Consider the following 21350-nt stretch of genomic DNA (forward strand, 5'->3'; position numbering starts at 1 on the left):
TTTTCTTCATCAGCATTATATCACATCACAGTGTCTGACTTCTAATATGTCTTAGTAAAATATTTACTGAATGAGTGAATGAATGAATGAATGAATGATTATATATAGTCCTGGCATCTAAAAGCACATTTTCTAGAGCAAAGGGCAGATAATTAAACAAAAATGTTAATAAAAATACTAAATATTATAGCAAAGATTTTTTAAAATTTTTAATTCCAGTATAGTTAACATACAGTGCTGTATTAGTTTCAGGTGTATAATATAGTGATTCAACAGTTCTATACATTACTCAGTGCTCATCACGATAAGTGTACTCTTACTCCCCTCAAACTTTTTTAAACTGCCATAGGAACATAAAGAAGGAAACAAAGTTCTGCTAATGGAAGTTAGAGAAGCTTTTTTAGTGTATTAAATGTATGAGCCGCATCTTTTTTTTTAAGATTTTATTTATTTATTTGACAGACAGACAGCGAGAGAGGGAACACAAGCAGGGGGAGTGGGAGAGGGAGAAGCAGGCTTCCCGCTGAGCAGGGAGCCCGATGTGGGGCTCGATCCTAGGACCCTGGGATCATGACCTGAGCCGAAGGCATACGCTTAACGACTGAGCCACCCAGGCACCCCTGAGCTGCATCTTAATAGAAGAATGATTATATAATTTTCATCCATATCAGGATACATGTAAGTGCAAAAGGCATAACCTAGAAAATAGCAGTTTGGGGGTGTGTGTGGAAGAGAACAGAGAAATTGAAAATGGGCATATTTTGACATAGCATACAAAACAGTGTCGATTTTATCCTACAGGCAAGAGGTTCTGTTAAAGGCATGGGAATGACAAGATGACATTTGCGTTTTAGGATGGAATTCAAAAACATTCACTGCCTTTGTAAAACATCCCTAAATTCCCATAAGCCCATCTGGGAATGAAAAGAATTTACCTAAGTAGAAGTAGGAAAGAGGTGAGGAATGAGGTGATAAAGATGTGCTCCTGCAGTCAGCCTCTGAACAACACCTGGCTGCCTAGGTCCTCCTGTCTTACCTATATCCAAGAGACTGTGAACTGCATGAACAAAAGTTTTGGCATCAAATAAATGGGATGGCACTGAAGACAACTTTTTTTTTTGAAGATTTTATTTATTTATTTGACACACACAGAGAGAGAGCACAAACAGGGGGAGCAGCAGAGGGAGAAGCAGGCTCCCCGCTGAGCAAGGAGCCCGACGCGGGACTTGATCCCAGGACCATGGGATCATGACCTGAGCCAAAGGCAAACACTTAACCAACTGAGCCACCCAGATGCCCCTGAAGACAACTTTTTAAAAAGAAAAGGCAAAAAGAAATCCTATTTCAATAGAAAATAAGAGAGAGGATACATAAAAAGCCAGACTGCTTATTGCTTTAGACCTTCTGACAACAGATAAACTGATTGCATGCACTGCCACAGTAAATAGTCAAGATATTTTTATAGAACAATGAATATGTAATTTCATTGACCATTTCCAATATGGAGCTAGACAACACCAACAAAAAAGCAAAAAAAAAAGACTGAGTCCTCTGTATTTGTAGTTAAATTGATGAAACAAGTGTTAATCTGATTTACAGCTTTGTTGATTTTATGTTCTATTTTAAACATCTTTGACTTAAAATTTCACTGAAATTTGTGAATAAAAGCTATTATCAAGGTAGACTTTCCTGTCAGGACTTAGGATAACGAGGCAAGATAAGGATTTAGGAGAAAAACATAAAGAGCATGTTGGACAGTGCACATTAGGATGGGAAAGCAGGACTCTGAATCACTGTATTTCATACACTTAAGGAAATGCTAGCCTCTTTACAGTTTAGATATAAAGTGTCCTTTCTCCCTTTGTTAAAATGCAGAGCTGTTCTGTTCTGCTCAAACAACTTTTTGCAATAATGGCTTTACCAGTAGAAGTGAAGAATAATTCATCTAATTGAAACTTAGAATGCTACAGATAGGCAGAAAATAATTACCTATGATACAAACTACCCAGGTTCCTGGAAATAACATCTGTATCTTTATGAAAAGTGCTGTGAAATTATTCGAGACCATGAGCACCATGACACCCATTTATATCTTATCTGAACCTCTCAGAGTTCCACAGGATGCATAAATAGGAGTAGAGTAAATAAGAACAGCAAGGTAATCCTCCTATTATATTCAGCACTGGTGAGATCCTACTGTGTATAGTTTCACACTCCAGAACTTAAGAAGGATGAAGAGAGTTCAGGATAGAGGAAGATAAATAATTGAAGGGTTAGAAAATGAGAATTCCAAAAAGGGTTAAAAAGCTTTATATTATTTAGGCTAAAGGAGAGCTGGTTGAAAGGCCATTATTAATAGTCTTCAGTGAAGGGTTATTCCACAGATTACGGTGACTAGCTATTTTCATTTTTGTTGAAAACATAACAGAGGAAAATGAATTTTAATAGCAAAACAAGGGAAGAAAGAAAGGAGCTTTTGATAATTGAAAAAGCTGCTCAAAACTAAGTGGGTCCCCAAGGGATTTCAGAACATTGCAATTGCGGAAATCTTTTAAAAATAGAATTTCAAATATATGAGGTTTGGAGGTCAAGGGAAGGACAAGATGACCTTTTAAGATGATTTCCATGACTGCAATTCAAAGACTGTATTACATAAGAGAACAAGACACCCATTATTCACTAAGATGGATTGTGTAGATAGGGGAATCAAAAATGAGTACAAATGCAGACAAATGTGACATCTTTTCTTGAAGTTATTTACATAATTGTGTTGTACAAAGGTTTTCGTCATGTGAGGGTGAAGGAAGCACTCTATTTTTTCCTCCTTATTTGACATACACATACACATGCACAAACATGTAGACATTCACATAGTCTTTGAGAAAAAAAGAGAGAACATAATCTCTTCCAACAATAAGAATTTTTCCTCTCAAGACAAGTTCCTTCCTAGTCCATATGAGATGTAATTTCCCACATGAAATTATAGCAGAAATAAACAAGGGAAAAACCTTACAGAGCTGCTAATTTTAACCCCCCCCGTGGCAATGTGGGAAAATTTTGGACTGAAAATACATAACGAGGCTTCTAAACCTTAGTGTGCATGGACATCACCCGCAAGGTTTGTTAAAAATGCAGATCCATGTGTCAAGCCCTCAGAGATTCTGATACAGTTCGTTTGAGGTGGACCTAGGAATCTGCCTATTCAGTAGCAGCTCAGGTAATTATGATGTAAGTTGTCTGAGGACTACAGTGTGAGAAAGAAACAATGGTCTAGAAACATTGGTTCTGACCAATGTATACATTTATTTAACATTTTTGTTCTAAGAACTACAGACAGTCCCTGATAATTTATGTTTTGATTTATAACTTTTCCTTTTTTATTATGGTACAAAACGGATCCACATTCCAGTAGAAACCATACTTTGGATTTTGAATTTTGATCTTTCCCAGGGCTAGTGACATGTAGTAAGACTCTCTGCTGATGCTAGCAGCAGGAGTGACCCCAGCTCCCAGTTCAGCCACACAATCACGAGGGTAAACAACCAAGATACTTACAACCATTCTGTATTCAATAAATTAGCACAGTGTTCAATAAATGACGTGAGATATTTAACACTTTATAATAAAATAGGCTTTGTGTTAACTTTTTCCAACTGTAGGCTAACGTAACTGTTCTGAGCATGTTTGAGGTAGGCTAGGTTAAAGTATAATGTTCCGTGGGTTAGGTGTATTAAATGTATTTTTGACTTATGATATTTCCAACTTGCGATGTGTTTTATACTAATATAACCCCATCATAAGTTGAAGAAGATCTGCATATATAGTTAAGTCTCCTCTTCTTTGGCAATTAAGTTAGGAGGTCACCACAAAAAAGTCATGTGAAATCAAAATCATTCTTGAAGTTCCCATAAATCTATCACTCAGAGGTTACAGCATGACATTGTGGGACATAAAAACTTGCATAGTAATATAAACAACTTTATAGCTTAAGGATTACTTGGATATACCCAAGGCTTATTTAACTAAAGGCAATTCTGTTTGGCAAAGCATTACTATTCACAACAGACTTCCATTAAGATTTAATAAATAATTTCTAACTGTGAGTGTCTGAAATTGGTGGCTGAGTCTAAAACAAATATGCTTGTCAACAAGGTTTATTATCAATCCTGTTTAACTGTATATGTTAATAGCTCCACATTGACGGTGAGGGTTAAATGAGATAATAAATGTGAAATACCTAATATAAGGTCTGGTGCCTTGAAGATATTTGGTAAGGATTTTCTCAATTTGAAATTAAATTTTGCCTAATTATTATACAAACAGGTTTCTTTTTCTTCCTTTGAAAAGCTGTGGAGAAGAACTTGCAACTAGATCCTCAAATCCCCAACTTTGTGTTCCCTGACATAATCTCCCCTGCTCTATTATCTCTTTAATGCAGTAGGGAACTGGTCTCATGACATTTTAGACTTTTACCACGGATAAAAGCAGCTGATAAATGTTTGATGTGATTTGTCTGTAACGCCATTTGGTCATTTGAGTCTGAGTTTTCTCAATTTGAGGGTTTGGATTACATGAACTCAAAACTGTGTTCGTAGGTTTAAATTTCCATGATTCTATACAGTTTTTATATTCTCGCTCGTTGTGTTGTCTGGTTGCAAATACTCGCTGGCCACTGATGGTACACTCTTAGGCAACTAATATCCTCCTTCTGAACCAGAGATCAAAAAGTAATACTGAAAAGTGGTTAAGGTCATGGTCATGAAAATCACTCATACCTGGATTTGACACTGGCTCTGACATATAGTAACTGTGTGACCTAAGGGCATTTATTAAGCCTTCCCTAAGTTATTTTTTGTCAATTTAAATGGGTAAAATATTACATATACCTCATAGGTGTTAAAAAAAATACTGTATGTAAAGAACTTACCATGATGCCTGGCATAAAGTAAGCCCTCACTAAATGATAGATGCTAGTTTAGTCCTCATTCTGAAAGAGTCATTATCACTGCTCCTGAACTTGCCTTCTTTCTAATGTTTGTTTATGTAAGAATGAAAAACATATCATGAAAAATTATGAAATATAACTGCAAAATTGGAATGTCAGCAATTCATTAATTAGGATCCTGTTTATATTGGTTAACAACAAAACTCATCTAATTAAACAAAGGCTTTCCAATTATTAAGATAAATTATGCTTGCATATTATAAATATTTGCACACATCATGTTTTTCCTATAGAAATCAGATTTTAAAGAAGCATTCATCCTCTGTTAATAAGTGACTGCCTCTCTTAAAGGAATTTCACATAAGAAATAAATCTGATAATAGCCTAACCCTGGCCTTACATCAGCCTTGTTCTTAAAAAAAAAAAAAAAAATTAGATTTGGTTATTTACACTAAGAATAACATAGTCCGAATGGCATAAAAGATGGAACTCAAACAGAGAAACAATGCAAGCCAGTGGCATTTGAATTTTTTTCTCAGGTCCATTGAGTATTGATTTTATTTTTTAAATTTCAAAATTTATTATAAAAGAATAAGATGTTCCTGCAAGTGTGTTGGACAAAATATTTTTAAAAGTTAGTTTAAATCTCAAAGATTGCTTTTACAGCAAAAAAATTTTAAAAATTAAAAAATAAACTTCAGAATTATAGTGAAATATATTATAAATTATAAATTACATAATTTATAATGCTAGTTTGGCATGAGCAATAATAAGCAAACTATTATCCATTCTCATTAGGAAAAGGAGTTTTCAATTTTCATATATTCTGGTTGCTATATAGTTTTCATATATGTATATGTGACTTACCTATTTTTGTAGGATTAGTATACACTGATATCCAAGAAGACTAATTTGAGCATAACTTATTCACTGAAGATTTAGAAAGCAATTCAAGACATTCTAGTGTTTGGGGTTATCATTAAAAAATCAGTAATCATTATAAATAGAAATTTCTGTTTAACAGACTCCTAGAGAGCATTGTTCCTAAGTCTATTTTCTCATTTTTACTCAGTAGTAATATTCTAAACTCATCAGTTTCCACTGTCTCTGGAAACCTGGTCCCTGTTCTTCCCATTCCCTCTTTAACATCTGCATCAGGCTTTCTTCAACATCTCCTTTCATTGCTACTATTAGCACATTAAGGAGTCCTTCATCTGTAAACAAATCAAAGGAAAGAAGGAGGAGAAAGTTTTTAATTTTCTTTCTCTTCCAGTGCTCTTTGGTTTTCTAGCAGTGACAAAACCCTTTAAGACATAATATATGCACATTATTTCCTCATGTTATCAATGTATGGAATGTGGTTGCCTTTCCAAAATCTTTTTTCTTAAAAGTTTCTGTTCTTATCACTGGTTTAATAATTTTCCAAAAGCTCTGCTATTGTTTTTAGTTCGGTAATCTGCAGTAGCATCCCTGTTGCTCACAACATCAAGTGCAAACTTATCTGTCTAGCTTTCAAGACTTGCCATGATCTGACTTAATCAATCCAATCCAAAGTTGGATAAGCAGTTATTCTCTAATATATACACAGCCACAATCAAGCCAATATTTTCATCATCACCTCGGCACATAGTGTTTCTTTCTTATACTGCTGCCTTCTTAATGTTCTTTCTTTCTGGAATATTCCTTACCAAGTCATACCTAGATATCCTTCTTGGCCAGACTATGCATCATCTCCTTCAAGGACACCATTACTTACCCAAGTCCTCATATTTTATTCTCTTGAATGTATTAAGCATTTAGTTGTTTTCTACTTGTTTTTTAATTTATAGCAATGAATTCCTTACTAAATATATATATTATATATATGTATATATTTACCCAGATATATACATATGTGTATGTGTGTGTGTGTATGTACATATATATATATGTATATATATTTTTTTTTTACCCAATGGTGAAAATCATATTTTTTACCCTTACTTTCCATTCTTTCTTTTATCTACAAGAACCCTGGGCTCCATGTGGCGGGAGAGACAACTTTGTTTAGCTCCACTGATTACATACACTAGGGACATCATTCATACAGACAAAAATGTGAAAGTCACTCCCTATTTTTTTGAGAAAAAAAATCTACACTGTCATAGAAGTGACCCTATAATCATTGAAGATTTCTTTAAAACCATGGTTTTCACTTAAAAAAAACATATTTTACTGTATTTGGGTCAGGGTCCAATTATAGATGAAATATTGCTCTGTAATTACAAATATTCAAATAAAGGGATTTATTTGTGCATTTCTGTTCCAGGATCAATGGATCCACTACAGAAAAAAAATTTGCTAAATTAAAGATCTTCTGACAATAAACCCTAAGAGTTTATAAATTTTTAGCATAGATCAGCAACTACTGTAAATCTCAATACTATAAAGAAGTCTTGGAGAAAGGTTACCCTCAAATTCCTTCTCTGTAGAATGCAGTCATTTCTAATAGGAGCATACAGGATATCCTTTACTTACCCTTCCCTCACCACCCCTTCTCAGGTTCAGAAATATTACTATGAGCACCTATCCACAATCAGTAATTTATAAGAAAAAAAAATTGTCCTAAAGTCTGGGGAGACTTGCACTACAAGAGAGTATAGTGGTCTAAGAGAACTGATAGTTTCCTAGGTGAGTAATTTCCTTCCAAGAAATATCTCAAGCATAGAAGGAAATAAATTCCATCTCTTATAATAATAAATTACCCACACAATTTTAAAGTACTCGTCTCTTTAACAAAATATATAACATTCTTTCTCTACTTTTTTTTTTGCCAACTATTTGGAAATATAAACTACAAATATCTCTGGTCTTAGGTTCACTTTCTTAAAACAGATTTTGGCATCCTTTTTATATTTTCTGGTAAAGCATTATAGATTTGAATTAACATTTCCAACTGTAATGATATGAATACATTATATTGATAGTGCTATTACAATACAGACATGAAAATGGTATTCTCATTATAACTATTCATAAAGATAATGCATATCAGTTTCTAGTATTTAAGGGAGTATCATTTGATATATACATTTGAATTCAAAGAAATTTATTCTATATAAAGATTACATCAGGACCCTTATTATGTTTTTGTTCTATTATATGAATTTTGTCTAAAACATTATTTTGGTGGGTTATAATACTTTTGTAACATATTAGCATTTCAAATAAGGAACTCAGCCCATGTCTTCACAGGAAAAAAGAATTAGGAAGGGAGGAAAACTTTTTTTTTAATTAATTAATTAATTTATTTATTTGATAGAGAGAGAGCAAGTGAGGGAAGAGCACAAGCAGGGGGAGAGGCAGAGGCAGAGGGAGAAGCAGACTCCCCGCTAAGTGGGAAACCCTATTGTGGGGCTCGATCTCAGGACCCTGAGATCATGACCTGAGCCAAAGGCAGCCGCTTAACCGACTGAGCCACCCAGGCACCCTGGGAGGGAAACTTCTACCTTTTGTCAATCCAGAAACATCAAACATCAAACATCGGCCTGGTAGGCCAATAGCGGCTGGGCTCTCTAATGGACATCTTGGAGCTGGAGGAAGGGTTGGCTTTATAGGGAGAGCAGAGTAGGTGATTATCCAGGATCCCTAACTTGGGCTTGAAGAGGAAGTTCTGCTTCTGGTAGGGTCTGGTTAAGGGATAAATAAGGACATTCCTGTACTAGGAGGCAGGCTGTTCCCTGTCAGATACAAATGATCCAATGAAAATGAAGAGGGAGATGATTAAAGGGAAAAAAATGTTGACCTGTCATGTGGCTAAAGTAATGTCTCAGACCTCCTGCTATTTAGAGCCTGCATTTATGCTCTGAAGTTGAGCAGCCTTTACTAGTGTCTTTCTGTAGGATTTAGGCAATTGGGGAAGTAGGAGAGTTAATCTGAGAATACAGGGATATGGGAATGCCTCAGAGCAGAAAAGAATCTGCCCTCTGTTCATGCACAAAAAAAGAGAAGATTGAATTTAAATTAATAGTATTTTCTGTAGCAAGTTTTTCTTTCTCCAATTCACAAGCTCCTATTGGCCTTCTCCCTGCCCCCCCCCTTTGGCTATTTGGGGTTTTCTACATTGTTTGGCACAGTATGAAAACAATAAAGATAGAAACAACTAGTCATTCATGCAGTATTCATCCCTTGAAAAATAAATTAGCATCACCTTACTATATGCTTTCTAATGAATTCATTAATTTAGCTTACATTTCTATTGGAAATTACAATATGTCAACTATGAAAAATGTTGTTTATTTACAAAGCAAATTATTTACATTACAAACAAATTTAGATAGGGAAGGTATTCCACAACTTGGAATTCAATAAAATGAGAGATCCCACCATATCTTTGTAACCTGAAGCAAAACTGCAACCAATTTTACAGAAACTTCATATTCACATACAGTAATAGTAAAGTGTCAGAACTTACCTTCAGGTAATAATAACTTGAATAAATAGAATGCACTTTCTTCCTAGGATCTCAAAGTGCCTAAATTATCTCATTTATTCTTACAACATATTCTATAGAGAGAAGCAAGCAGATATTCTAGGTAATCTTAGCCTACACTTTACCAAATAACTTTGAGAGGATCCTGTGACATTCTGGCACTGGAACCTTCAGCCTTATAGCCATCTGGCTGCATGCCTGGTAGGCTGACAGCGGCTGGGCTCTCTAATAGACATCTTGGAGCTGGAGGAAGAGTTGGCTTTATAGGGAGAGCAGGGTAGGTGATCATCCAAGACACCGTGCTTGAAAAATGCTTAGAATGTATGGTAATATATGAAAGATCCCCCTACCAAAGCACAATATGTGCTAATATATGAATTTCCCCATTGGGGTTTAGGCAACGATACCCTCCTTAAGTGCAAGTACTGACCTACACATTACACATTCACTTAGGAAAAACGATAAAGATGTTAGTATGAGTAATTCCATGGATACTTTTATTAATTGTTAGCTTTCAGTGGAAGGGAAACATATCAATTAGGTTTGGATAGGGAAGATAGATTAATATTTTCATAAGAATTTCATAATTAAACTGTCATTTATGGTCCTAACATTGTAATAAGTCTGATAAACACAGAACAAAGGGAACCAAGAACATTCAAGCATAGACAAGGCTCAGAATTCTAGAGAGGTGGCAAGAAAGCCTAAGTGGGAGTACAGTAGGTAAAGGAAAGATTTATCAAGAGTAAAGGTTTAGGGCGCCTGGGTGGCTCAGTTGGTTAAGCGACTGCCTTCTGCTCAGGTCATGATCCTGGAGTCCCGGGATCGAGTCCCGCGTCGGGCTCCCCGCTCCGCGGGGAGTCTGCTTCTCCCTCTGACCCTCTTCCCTCTCGTGCTCTCTATCTCTCATTCTCTCTCTCTCAAATAAATAAATAAAATCTTTAAAAAAAAAAGAGTAAAGGTTTAGACAAGCTGTGATATCTCTCATAATATTGCATATCATTAGAGCTAGAAATGAAATCCCGTAACACCGGTTTTGTAGATTTTTTTCCCACACTTTGTGCTTCAGTAATAAACTTCTTAATTAAAGTTATTATAGAGATTCGCTCTCTGCTGAGAGAAACAAATATATAACTAAATTCAAGAGTGTCCAGGAAATTTTGGCTTACCCTCTTGGCCCAAAGCAATGTGCAAGTATTTTGGAGCTTTGCCAGAACAGTGACACTCTTAGAAAACATATCTTGTAATAGCCACTATCCAGGAGGAAATAGTTATATAAATTAAGTCTACTATCATTAAAGTTATCTCAACTATTAGAAGATTATTTTAGGTATAGCAAAAAAAGATTTACAAATGGCTTATTTAAACTATATGGAGTCAATACATGAAAGGTTAAATATATCTAAAACTGTTCTGACATTTCCACTTAGTACAAGAAGAAATTTCACATTGCTATATACATTTTACAAATGAGGACATGATACCTATCCTGGAGATAAAAGTAACTTGTCTCCTGTCTCTCAGAAGCTAGTTTATTTCTTAGTCTGATTTTTAAAAGATTATTTATTTATTTGGCACAGAGAGACAGCAAGAGAGGGAACACAAGCAGGGGGAGTGGGAGAGGGCGAAGCAGGCTTCCGCGGAGCAGGGAGCCCGATGTGGGGCTTGATCCCAGGACCCTGGGATCATGACTTGAGCCTAAGGCAGACACTTAATGACTGAGCCACCCAGGTGCCCCTACAATCTGATTTTTTAAATATGTCTTTGCTATTGTTACTGAAAGATAGAACATTTCTTCTCATGCTGTCAAGTCTTCCTCACACTTAATTTCCCTCCACTCTCTAATATTCCCCTTCTACCATTACCTTTTTTTAATGCCCCCCCAAAAAAAATGTGGCATAAATTAAGCTAAGCATCTCTTTGGGCAGGCTCTCCAGAGACAAACTATATTTTCATTTAATGTGTTCCGTAGGATACACTTCTATTTTCAATATAGTCTCACTCCCAACCTCGTAATAATAAAATTTTTACTTAGCTGGGGGCTTGCATTCTGGCTCACCTCTTGTTAATAATGTCATACAGAAGAAACTATTTAGGGTTTCTGAGTGTAAGTTAGCACACATGCTTTGAAATGGGGAAAAATCAAGGTGATATGATGGCCAAAGCTTTAAGTTTAAAAAGAGGAGAACAGGATTTAAGTACTATCATTTAGGAAGAATAAGTCATTTAAAAATCTGTGGAACTTCATTGCTTTTTTTTTTTTTTCTTATGTAGAACATAGATACTATCTGTTTTGTTTTCATTACAAGACTGTTGTAAGAAAAAAGTTGTATAAATGTGTTGAGGGCATTTTTAAATACAAACCTTTATTATTGTGGGCCTATCATGTACTAATTACTCTGCTGGGCATTTCCTAGCATGCAAAAAGAAAAGAATAGAGCATTGGTCTCTTTCCCCAGGCTCTTACAAGCAAACATCTAAAAAGAAGATTTATTTAGTGAGAAAAATTAGGTAATACAAAACAAGTTAACAAATTTATAAATTCTTGATCTCAGAGCAATTGTCAGCTGAGGTCATCTTTGGTATATAAAATCTATCATGAAAGTGCATTAACAGTTATCACAAACCCACAAATCCCTATAGCCTTTGAAAATGACTTTCTCATAACATACTGCTTATATACATCTATAGTTCCTGTGCAAGAGCTTTTTTTCCCTCTAGTTACATAAAAATCTAGAAGTGATCTTTCTCACTTTGATATCTAGCTGTCAGTTTCTGGGACTTACTGTGCTGGAACACTATCGCAGACCATCAACAACCACATTTCCAGGTTTTTAGCATTTATCATTAGTGATGTCTCTTGGGGCCAGCGCCTCTACTTGCTCCCAGCCCCTGTGTATTAAACTATCCAAACATTCATTTATTAGTAGCTAAACCAGAAGTAGTGATTCTGCGGATATCATGAGATCAGCATCCATCTATGCATCTGTGTTGAGTTTTTGCCACAGGGTCCTGCATTGATTATTAGCTGGGATAAATCCCAAAATAGCATGTTCTCTAAAGAGAACCAGAATATGGCTTTGAACCCAGAGTAGATGAGATAGCAGAGCTGTTACAAAATTATAATTCATCTGCAGAATGAATGCATTCATATTTGGAAAGAAGACCATTTTAGTCTCGTATTCTTTCCCTTTTAAATGTGAAATTTTATGAAAGATTAAGCATAAACTCATTTGCTTCTGTAATTTAAATACCCTTCCTTTCAGTTGTGTGGCAAATTCTCCTTAAACCTTTGTAATATATTTGTCCATTCCAGGTATTCATTGTAGGATTCTTACAATTATAACACTTAAAGATCATCTAGTCTATTGCCTTTTATTCTTACAGAAGTAGAAAGTAAGGTTTATAATGATGTGACTTGCCCAAAACTGCTCTCCTAGTTAGTAGTACAAACCTGTTTTCTAATCTCTAGGGAATATTGTTTTTACTGCAGAATGCTGCCTTTCTGAGGACAGGGACTATTTTTTATTATTTCTAATATTACTTCATCTTTTCCTTATACTCTTCACTGACTATTATGCCAATAAAGAAAGCAAGGATATTTTTGGTGTATATATGCAAAATATGGCTGAAGGGATGGTGGAAGAGAATTGAAAATGTGGGATTAATAGACAAAAATTTTACATACAATTTTAACTAAAATCTGTAGAAGACATAGGAATGAGAACTACATTTAGAAAATTAGAAACTAATCTATCAGAAATCTTCAATAATAATTGATGTTTATTGAACAGGTACTGTGATATGAACTTCTATTACATCATTTAATCTCAAGATAATTCTATGAGTTACATCTTATTTTTAGGACTCCTTTTTGCAGAAGAGAAAAACGAGTTGCTATATGACTTCAAAGTTAAAATGTATAGGACATTTTAATATTATGGATATTAAGCTATTATTACAATATATTTACATGTTTAAAAGATTTAAAATGCATAGTGCATGTATATGCATATATGTAATATGTATGGTTATTATCACATATTGCTATTACTATAACTCTTTGTGCCCTTGCCCTTTCTTTTCTTTTTTCCTACATTCTAAGGTTCTTGAGGGAAAAAACTGGGTACCTTAGAAGGTACCTAAGTGAGAGCCAGCTACATAATTAACTTGCAATAAATACTAAAATAATGAATAAATAAATGCATTAAATAGCCAACATTTGTTGTAATTGGGGTAAATGGTAAATAAAAAGCAGTGTTGAAGTAGCCGGTTAAGTTTTTTCCTAATAGAACTATAGGTCTCCATAAGAACTTTCAGCCCCCAGACATCAAATAAATTTCTTCTTTACTTCTAACTCATCTTCAGTCAGCTTAAAACTACTGAGTACAGATTTTTCCATCCCCCAAAATATGATTTATGATATTTTTGTGTTTCTCTTACTACTTGTGTTTACTTCACTAGCAAATTGAGGCCAACCTGATCAGCTTTTATCTAACATGACTGTCAGTCATTTAACTACCTCAGAGTCCAATGACCTAAAGGAGGACACAACATACAGAATTTATGAAATTATGAGTAAATATTTTCAGCACATTATTATATCTCATTTATTTTTACAGTTCCATAGTCTGTCACAAACTTTTCCTTTTTATCTACAGAAATAAACTGATAATCAGTCATCATACTTAGAAGAGACAACTTTTTAAACTTTTGTATTGAAATGATAAATTAGCAAATGATATTCTCCATCTGGTTTTATGAAGTTACGGGCATGAGAGAGTAGGTGATGCAGAACCTAAGGACTTCAAAGCATGTTTGTCTCATAATAGATGGAACATGCAGTAGTGATGTCACTCAATAAATTTTAACAGCTATAAGTCAGGGCAGAGTAGTGGAGTGAGAAGCGTTATTCATCCCCTCTCCCAAGAGGAAGGGTGTCATTTCTTATTTATATTGTTAGACCTTTTACCTCCATAAAAAAAACCACTTAACTTTTATTAGTACAAGAGGTGTAAATGACACAATGACTTCCAATGAAGGATTAAAACTATTGATTACAGATTTTTCCATCCCCCAAAATATGATTTATAATATTTTTGTGTTTCTCATAAAATCTGGATGATTGAATTCAAATGATGATGACAATGATGATGATGATTTTGCTGGTGTTCAAAATTATTTTTTTAGATCTCTGACTCAGGTACATCTGAAACATTTCAGTACTATATTCTGCTAAAGGAATTACCATCAGATTTGAGAATTTCGTGAAGTAGTGAGCTTTCCTTTACTTGAGTTAATGGAACAAAGGTTCTCCTAATACTCATCTATGGCTCCTATCAGCCCCAAGTTTGTGAGTAGCAGGGATATGATATAGTGGAAATGTGTCCCTAAGGCATATACTAAAGGAACCACCACCACTCCTCACTATATTACTACATTGTTCCTATTTTGAGATAGGATTATCATCATTTCCATTTCATTACCACTGGATTTACTTGTTATTTTTGTTGACACTGCTGGATAAGAAAGTGCCCCAGGGCACTGGGTGGCTCAGTTGGTTAAGTGACTGTCTTTGGCTCAGGTCATGATCCTGGAGTCCCGGGATAGAGTCCTGTATCGGGCTCTCTGCTCAGCAGGGAGTCTGCTTCTCCCTCTGACCTAACCCCCTCTCATGCTCTCTCTCTCTCTCTCTTTCATTCTCTCAAATAAATAAATAAAATCTTAAAAAAAAAAGTGCCCCAGGTATTAATAGCAATGCAAAAACTTATCTTTATTACTTCAGTTATTAAGATCACTATGTTAAAATAAAGATGCCACAGAATAAATATTCTCTCTTTCATAAAACATAATTCCATATAAAAATACAAAATATTGGGTGCCTGGGTGGCTCAGTTGGTTAAGCGACTGCCTTTGGCTCAGGTCATGATCCTGGAGTCCTAGGATCGAGTCCCACATTGGGCTCCCTGCTCGGCAGGGGGTCTGCTTCTCCCTCTGACCCTCTTCCCTCTCATGCTCTCTGTTTCTCATTCTCTCTCAAATAAATAAAATCTTTAATTTCAAAAAAATAGAAAATATTTGTTATAATCCCCTAAAACATCTCTCTTAAAAAAAAAAGCACTAAGATTAAATTCACTGAAATAAAGCATATTTCTTTTAACTACATTTAGACATTCTTTAATGACACAGCACACAGGCTACCCTATAAGCCCCAGTGTCAGATTCTGTGAGTTAATCGGTCACACATTTAACATTACAGAATTAGGAAGCTGGTAAATTGAACTTGCATGAGTCAACGCCATAACCTTCCAACTATGTTCAAATATTGCATCTTGTGTAAAAGGAAATGTGATTTATTAGGAAATACATACATGGAAGCAAGTTCCTCAAACTGCATTAATATTAAAGAGAGAAAAGAGTGTACAGAAACAGTTTATGCGGGGGGAAGTGTTGTTCCAAGGTACAGAAGCCTGTAAACCTTTGCCTAACCCTTGCCTCCAACGGCCAACTCTATTTCTAACTCAAAGTTCTGATTTCAACTGAAAGTAAGCGTCAGAGACACATAAGTGAATAGATTTTTCTATGTATTTTCTGTCACATCATATTATGGTGCTTTGGCTGCTATACAGATTATATACCATGAAGCATGTAAAAGTAAAAGTTACCTCATAAGTAACTGCAACAGAATGAAGCAGAATTGTTGCATACACATGGAAACATTTGCTTTTAGCAGAGTTACAAGATCGCATTTTCTGTTTGCATAATAAAAATATATTGGCTCTCATAATTTTTTGTTTTCTCTCTGTAGTGCTGCAGTAATTCATGTTGTATTGTTTTCCCTCATGTTATGTTACATACAAATAATAGTGTTTAGATTTGATACAGGTTTTTATCAAAGTCTTCATTATAGATTTATTTTCCTGACTCTATGCAGGCTATGTCTAATAAAATCCAAAATTATCACTAATTTTGAATATTTTAAATCTTCTGGGATTCTAAAAAAAAATCCAACTGTGAAAATATGTCCTATTAACTATTATTATAATAAAATTAATTGGAATTAAGTGGATTCTGACATATCCAAGTAAATATATGCACAACTTAATCACCTCTCAAAGTTCATATTCCAGAATTTCATTGATTGAATAGAATCACCACAAACAGAAAAACTTATTTTAGGATTTTCCTAGTCCTCAATTAAGAAGTGAATTAACAATATGTTACTATACTTGCTAACCAAAATCAAAATGTTCTAGAATAACAAATCATGTGTAAATGCACACATTTATCCTAGGAAGTACTGTGTGAAAGCACTACGTAATCAATACCCTGAAGTATTAAAAGTTTAGTATTAGAATTTAAATTTGGGAACTATGGGCTTTTCAGAATTATTCTTGGACACAATCTGCCAATAACCCTTGTATGTGAATTAGAACCTGGGATTTTTTCAATTCTCTTAGTTATTTTGTTTTAGACTAAGCCAGGAAATGGCTTAAGTTACCAGTATAACTCAAAAGGGAAAAAATAGCATGTATGGGTCTAGGTAGATCAAGGCAGGTTTCAAATGATGATGATGACAATACCTTAATTTGCTAGTGTCATACACAAGCATGCTTCTATAACACCATCCCAAGCACAACCAGGTATATAGTAGGAAATAAATGTAAACAAATAAATAAATAAATGGGCCATCAATCTATTAGTCCACTCCACAGACATAAGTTCGTGTAGGAAATAGCTTTCTTTTGACTATTCCAAAAATATTGCTGGTACTCAGATTTCTGATTTCAGCCCTCTGCATTTAGTGATCTATATAATCTCCTTAGGTAATCAATTAATCCACATTTACTTTGTATCCTGCCAATTCTGGAATACCTAGATACCAATTCTGGAAAATCTATTAGTAGCCATTACCTCTGTGGAAACTGAAGACTTGGTGAGTTACTATCTCTATACTAGGCTATTCAGTAAGCTCTTAAAAGTGTCATTCAGGGAGCGCCTGGGTGCCTCAGTCATTAAGCGTCTGCCTTCGGCTCAGGTCATGGTCCCAGGGTCCTGGGATAGAGCCCCACATCGGGTTCCCTGCTTCTCCCTCTCCCACTCCCTCAGCTTGTGTTCCCTCTCTCGCTGTGTCTCTGTCAAATGAATAAAATCTTAAAAAAAAAAAAAGTGTCAGTGTTTCTACCTTAAGATGGTATAAAACTCCAAAACCAGTAGGTAATTGTTTCAAACTTGCTTTGCACTCCTATTTCTAGGATTGTGTTCTCCTTATGATTGCTATAGGATTTTTATTTTTGACACTTCATTATTTAATTTGGTTTGAATACTCTAGACTATCATTTCCAAAAGAAGCCTTCCAACAAGGCTAGGCTCTTTATTTTATGAGGGGATGGCCTCTCAAGATAATTTGTTCATTCAACAAAAGTTTGATGAGGATTACCAAATAAGCCAGGTTTATAAAGATAAAGTAGTTTCCAGTGAAAATTTATGAGAGTTCTCAGGCTATTGGTGAAGATTGGCATGTAAACAGATGAGTTGCAATATAAGGGATGCTTATTTTGACAGAAGTATAAATTTCATGCTTCAGAGTACCTACCTGTGTACAAGAGTCAGAAGCAGCTTTACAGTAGCCATGGCATTTAAGATGACACTCAAAAGCACAGTTTGCCAAGTGAAGAGAGGGGAAGTGACTCCAAAAGAGAAAAAAATAGCATGGCAAATGGCACAGCCTAAGAAAAAAGATTTATACTGTCTGTAAATCAGTGAAAAATGTGTAAATAGCATAATGTTTATAGAGGAGAAGACAAAGGGTAAGGAACTGGGGAAAGGTAAAGATCACCAGACCGGAAAGAGGCATTTTGCCAGCTAAGGAATTCTGATTTTTCTTTGTTAGTTAATGGGGAATGTACGTTACCTTTCTAAAAAAGTAATTTTGGAGAAGATTAACAAGGGGAGTGACCAGAGACAGGAAGATAAAAAAGTCAGCACTTTACCATGTAGATCAAAGGGTAAGCGGTTACAGAGCCTCAGGAAAAGATTATGAGAGTTTAACTCTGTCAGTAACACTGAACTTGGGAAGAAGCCAGGCCTGAAACACTCTCCTGAGTTACAGCCCAGTCAAGGACGGGGTGAACACAAGTGTCAGCTTTTTTGTGTGTTTCTGTGGCTGAAATCTTCCCAAAGCCATCCAATGTATCCTCTATAAGCTTATAAAGCAGTGCCATTTGGACAATATGAAATTTCCATTTGCCTTTATTATTCTCTACCCGTTATTCTCATTTTTGCATTTCTGCTAGGCACCCTATAAAACTAGCAGATGTTGCAACTAATAGAGGCAATCTCCAATCTTTGGAGAAACCCTAGTTAATCATGAACCCCAGTTAATTGTTTCTCTCAACTATGATACTCTTCTTTGTCTCCAGTGAAAATCAGACTAAGTCCCTTTATCATACTGCCTCCTGTCAAAATTTCAATGAGGATGAAAAAGTTAGGGTCCTTCAGTTTAGGAATTCTTAACTTGCTGGGAAGTATAATAAGAATCCAGACTTGCATGCAAAATTTCCCAAATTAAAATTTCTGAAGTCCAAATGGTTTTTAGACAACTAATTTTCAGCAATTCCAGAGTGGCAGTAATAAATGTTAGTAGCACTACATAATATTATCTTGGAAAACAAATTCTCTGATTTTATTGAGAGCAACTGTCATTGAAAACACAATGCAAAGTTGATGACCAATGTGAGTTTATGGCAAGTTTGGTGCACTGATCAGATAGATGCACCAGATAAGAATATTTTACAATGTTCCACTTTCCTTTTTCTAGTAGAATCAAAATGGACCCATGCAGGAGCTAGGTCATTTTTCAATACATTTTAACTAAGTGGTTCTTTTTCACATTCACTAGGCTGAAAATTTGAACAAGGTAGATTTGTTCAAATCTTGGCTCTTGGCTCACCCAGAGATTACACCCTAGTAGGGATGGCAACACAAAATAAGCAAAGCAACAAATAAAACTATTTCAACTATTACAACAAGGCTGTGAATGGAAAGAGAAAGATCCATTTGATCGAATCCCAGCACAGAGGTAAGGTAGAAGGATGGAGGAGGCAAATAACAAAGGCTCATGTGGTTCTGCTTTCTGTCTTGCAATTCATCCCATGACATTGAAATCATTCAGGGGAAAGCTAATCGTTTTATTCATTCTACAAATATTTATTAAATTCTTATCAATCACTAAGTTCTGAAAATTGAGAAAGCTGACCCCAATCACTCATACATACGAAGTAGGTCTCCTACTTAGGGCTAATTCCTCTTCTTTGACTCATTCCTTAGTACAAACATAATTACACCTTAAAAACAGCAATAACAAAAAACTTACGACAGCTAAAAAAGAAAAAGAAATAGAAAACTCACTCACTTAAATGCATAATCACCAATAAGAGTATGATTTGAGAGTAGATTGAACAAGATAAGATCCAGAATAACACATTGCTTATACCTGCTTACGAAGAAGTAAAGGATTCACTGTTATAAGAGAATAGTAAGTGGCCATAGTTTAACAGATCCAGAAAATATTTTATTTAAATATACTGTAGTTTTATCAACATTAAAAACAAAATCAAATTTCAAAGTAGTAACTAAGGCAAATAAGAGCGTTTTAGGGTTCTAGAGGGGAGGAGGGTAGGGGGATGGGTTAGCCTGGTGATGGGTATTAAAGAGGGCACATTCTGCACGGAGCACTGGGTGTTATGAACAAACAATGAATCATGGAACACTACACCAAAACAAATGATGTAATATATGGTGATTAACATAACAATAAAAAATTAAAAAAATCACAAAAAAAGAAAAAAAAAGAATTACTTTTTGTAATATTATGCAAAGTAGATTCATGGGATTGTAGAGGAAGAAAATTTTTCCCTCTTCCCTTCCAATTTTTTTGGCTGGTCTAATATATAAATTGACATAAGACAGATTAACAGGAAAAAAACAAATTTAATTTCATGTGCATAGGAGTCCCATATAGAAGACTCAAAAAAGTGCCCCAAAGAGGCAGCTTTTATGCCTTTTAGACAAAGAAACAATAATTTTTGAAGATCTGACAAAAAAAGGGATTTGGGGTTGGGAGAGCAAATTAAAGAAGTAACAAAATTTGTTTATACTGCCTTCTTGGCTTTGAATTTCCTATCTCTGGGGATAGGGCTTTTTACTCTCCTGGTATAGAGAGGATACCTTCACATGGGAGATTTATTTCCTGCTTTCAGGGGAACAGAGGAGATCAGAGTGTCTTTCTTGCACTGGCTGTTTCTTAAGTATTTTTAATTCAAAAAAATCAATATGCCAAGATGGCATATTTTAAGGTGGCATATTTTGTTCCCTCTCAGGATTAATGTCATGAATCAAAGAAAAAAATAACTTACAGGAATAAAAAAATACAAATTATAGAAAAGTCAATTTATATTGCTACCTTTTGAAATACAGAAATTTGTTAATCTACTGAAACAGCAGTCAGTCAACATTATCCTCTTTTCTATAAGTATTATTTATTCAAATTTATCATAGTATCTATTTTAACAAGTATATGTTTTCCTGAAATAAATCAATGTTCTATTTTCTCCTGCTAAGATTAAGAGCAATGGAGTGTGAAAATTTTGGTTAAACACTTCAATTTCCAATTTACATAATTTCCTACCTACTCTGTAGTCCTGCAAAGTATAAGTGAATAACTCTGTACAACTACTACCAAAGTGAAAATCAGAAAACCAGCCCTTTAATTGAATGTAACAAGATATAATTGTTCCATAAAAATTTCAAAAAGATAATTCATGAAAAAATAATAACTAATTCTAAGAAAGGTGTGGAACATATATTCTTAACATATTCTCAAAAAGCAAAGAGAAAAAAGAGTTGGACTAGAGATTTCTGAGACTACATAGT

The 21350-nt window shown here is 34.8% G+C and overlaps 1 long non-coding RNA gene across 3 annotated transcripts in view; it reads right to left on the reverse strand.

Moving 5' to 3' along the window:
* Positions 1-21350, reverse strand: part of LOC141370263 (uncharacterized) — a 146876-nt gene that overhangs the window by 47700 nt on the left and 77826 nt on the right. The window contains exon 1 of one of the 3 annotated variants that reach the window (XR_012374174.1): positions 9399-9530. The exons of the other annotated variants lie outside the window; for them this stretch is intronic. This is a non-coding gene — a long non-coding RNA (uncharacterized lncRNA). Of the gene's footprint in view, positions 1-9398; positions 9531-21350 lie in introns of those variants that run through there. 3 annotated transcript variants of the gene reach the window in all.

This window comes from Callorhinus ursinus, unplaced genomic scaffold (assembly GCF_003265705.2).
Source record: "Callorhinus ursinus isolate GAN/ISIS: 27379988/994484 unplaced genomic scaffold, GSC_fseal_2.0 scaffold1, whole genome shotgun sequence".
Classification (NCBI taxonomy): Eukaryota; Metazoa; Chordata; class Mammalia; order Carnivora; family Otariidae; genus Callorhinus; species Callorhinus ursinus.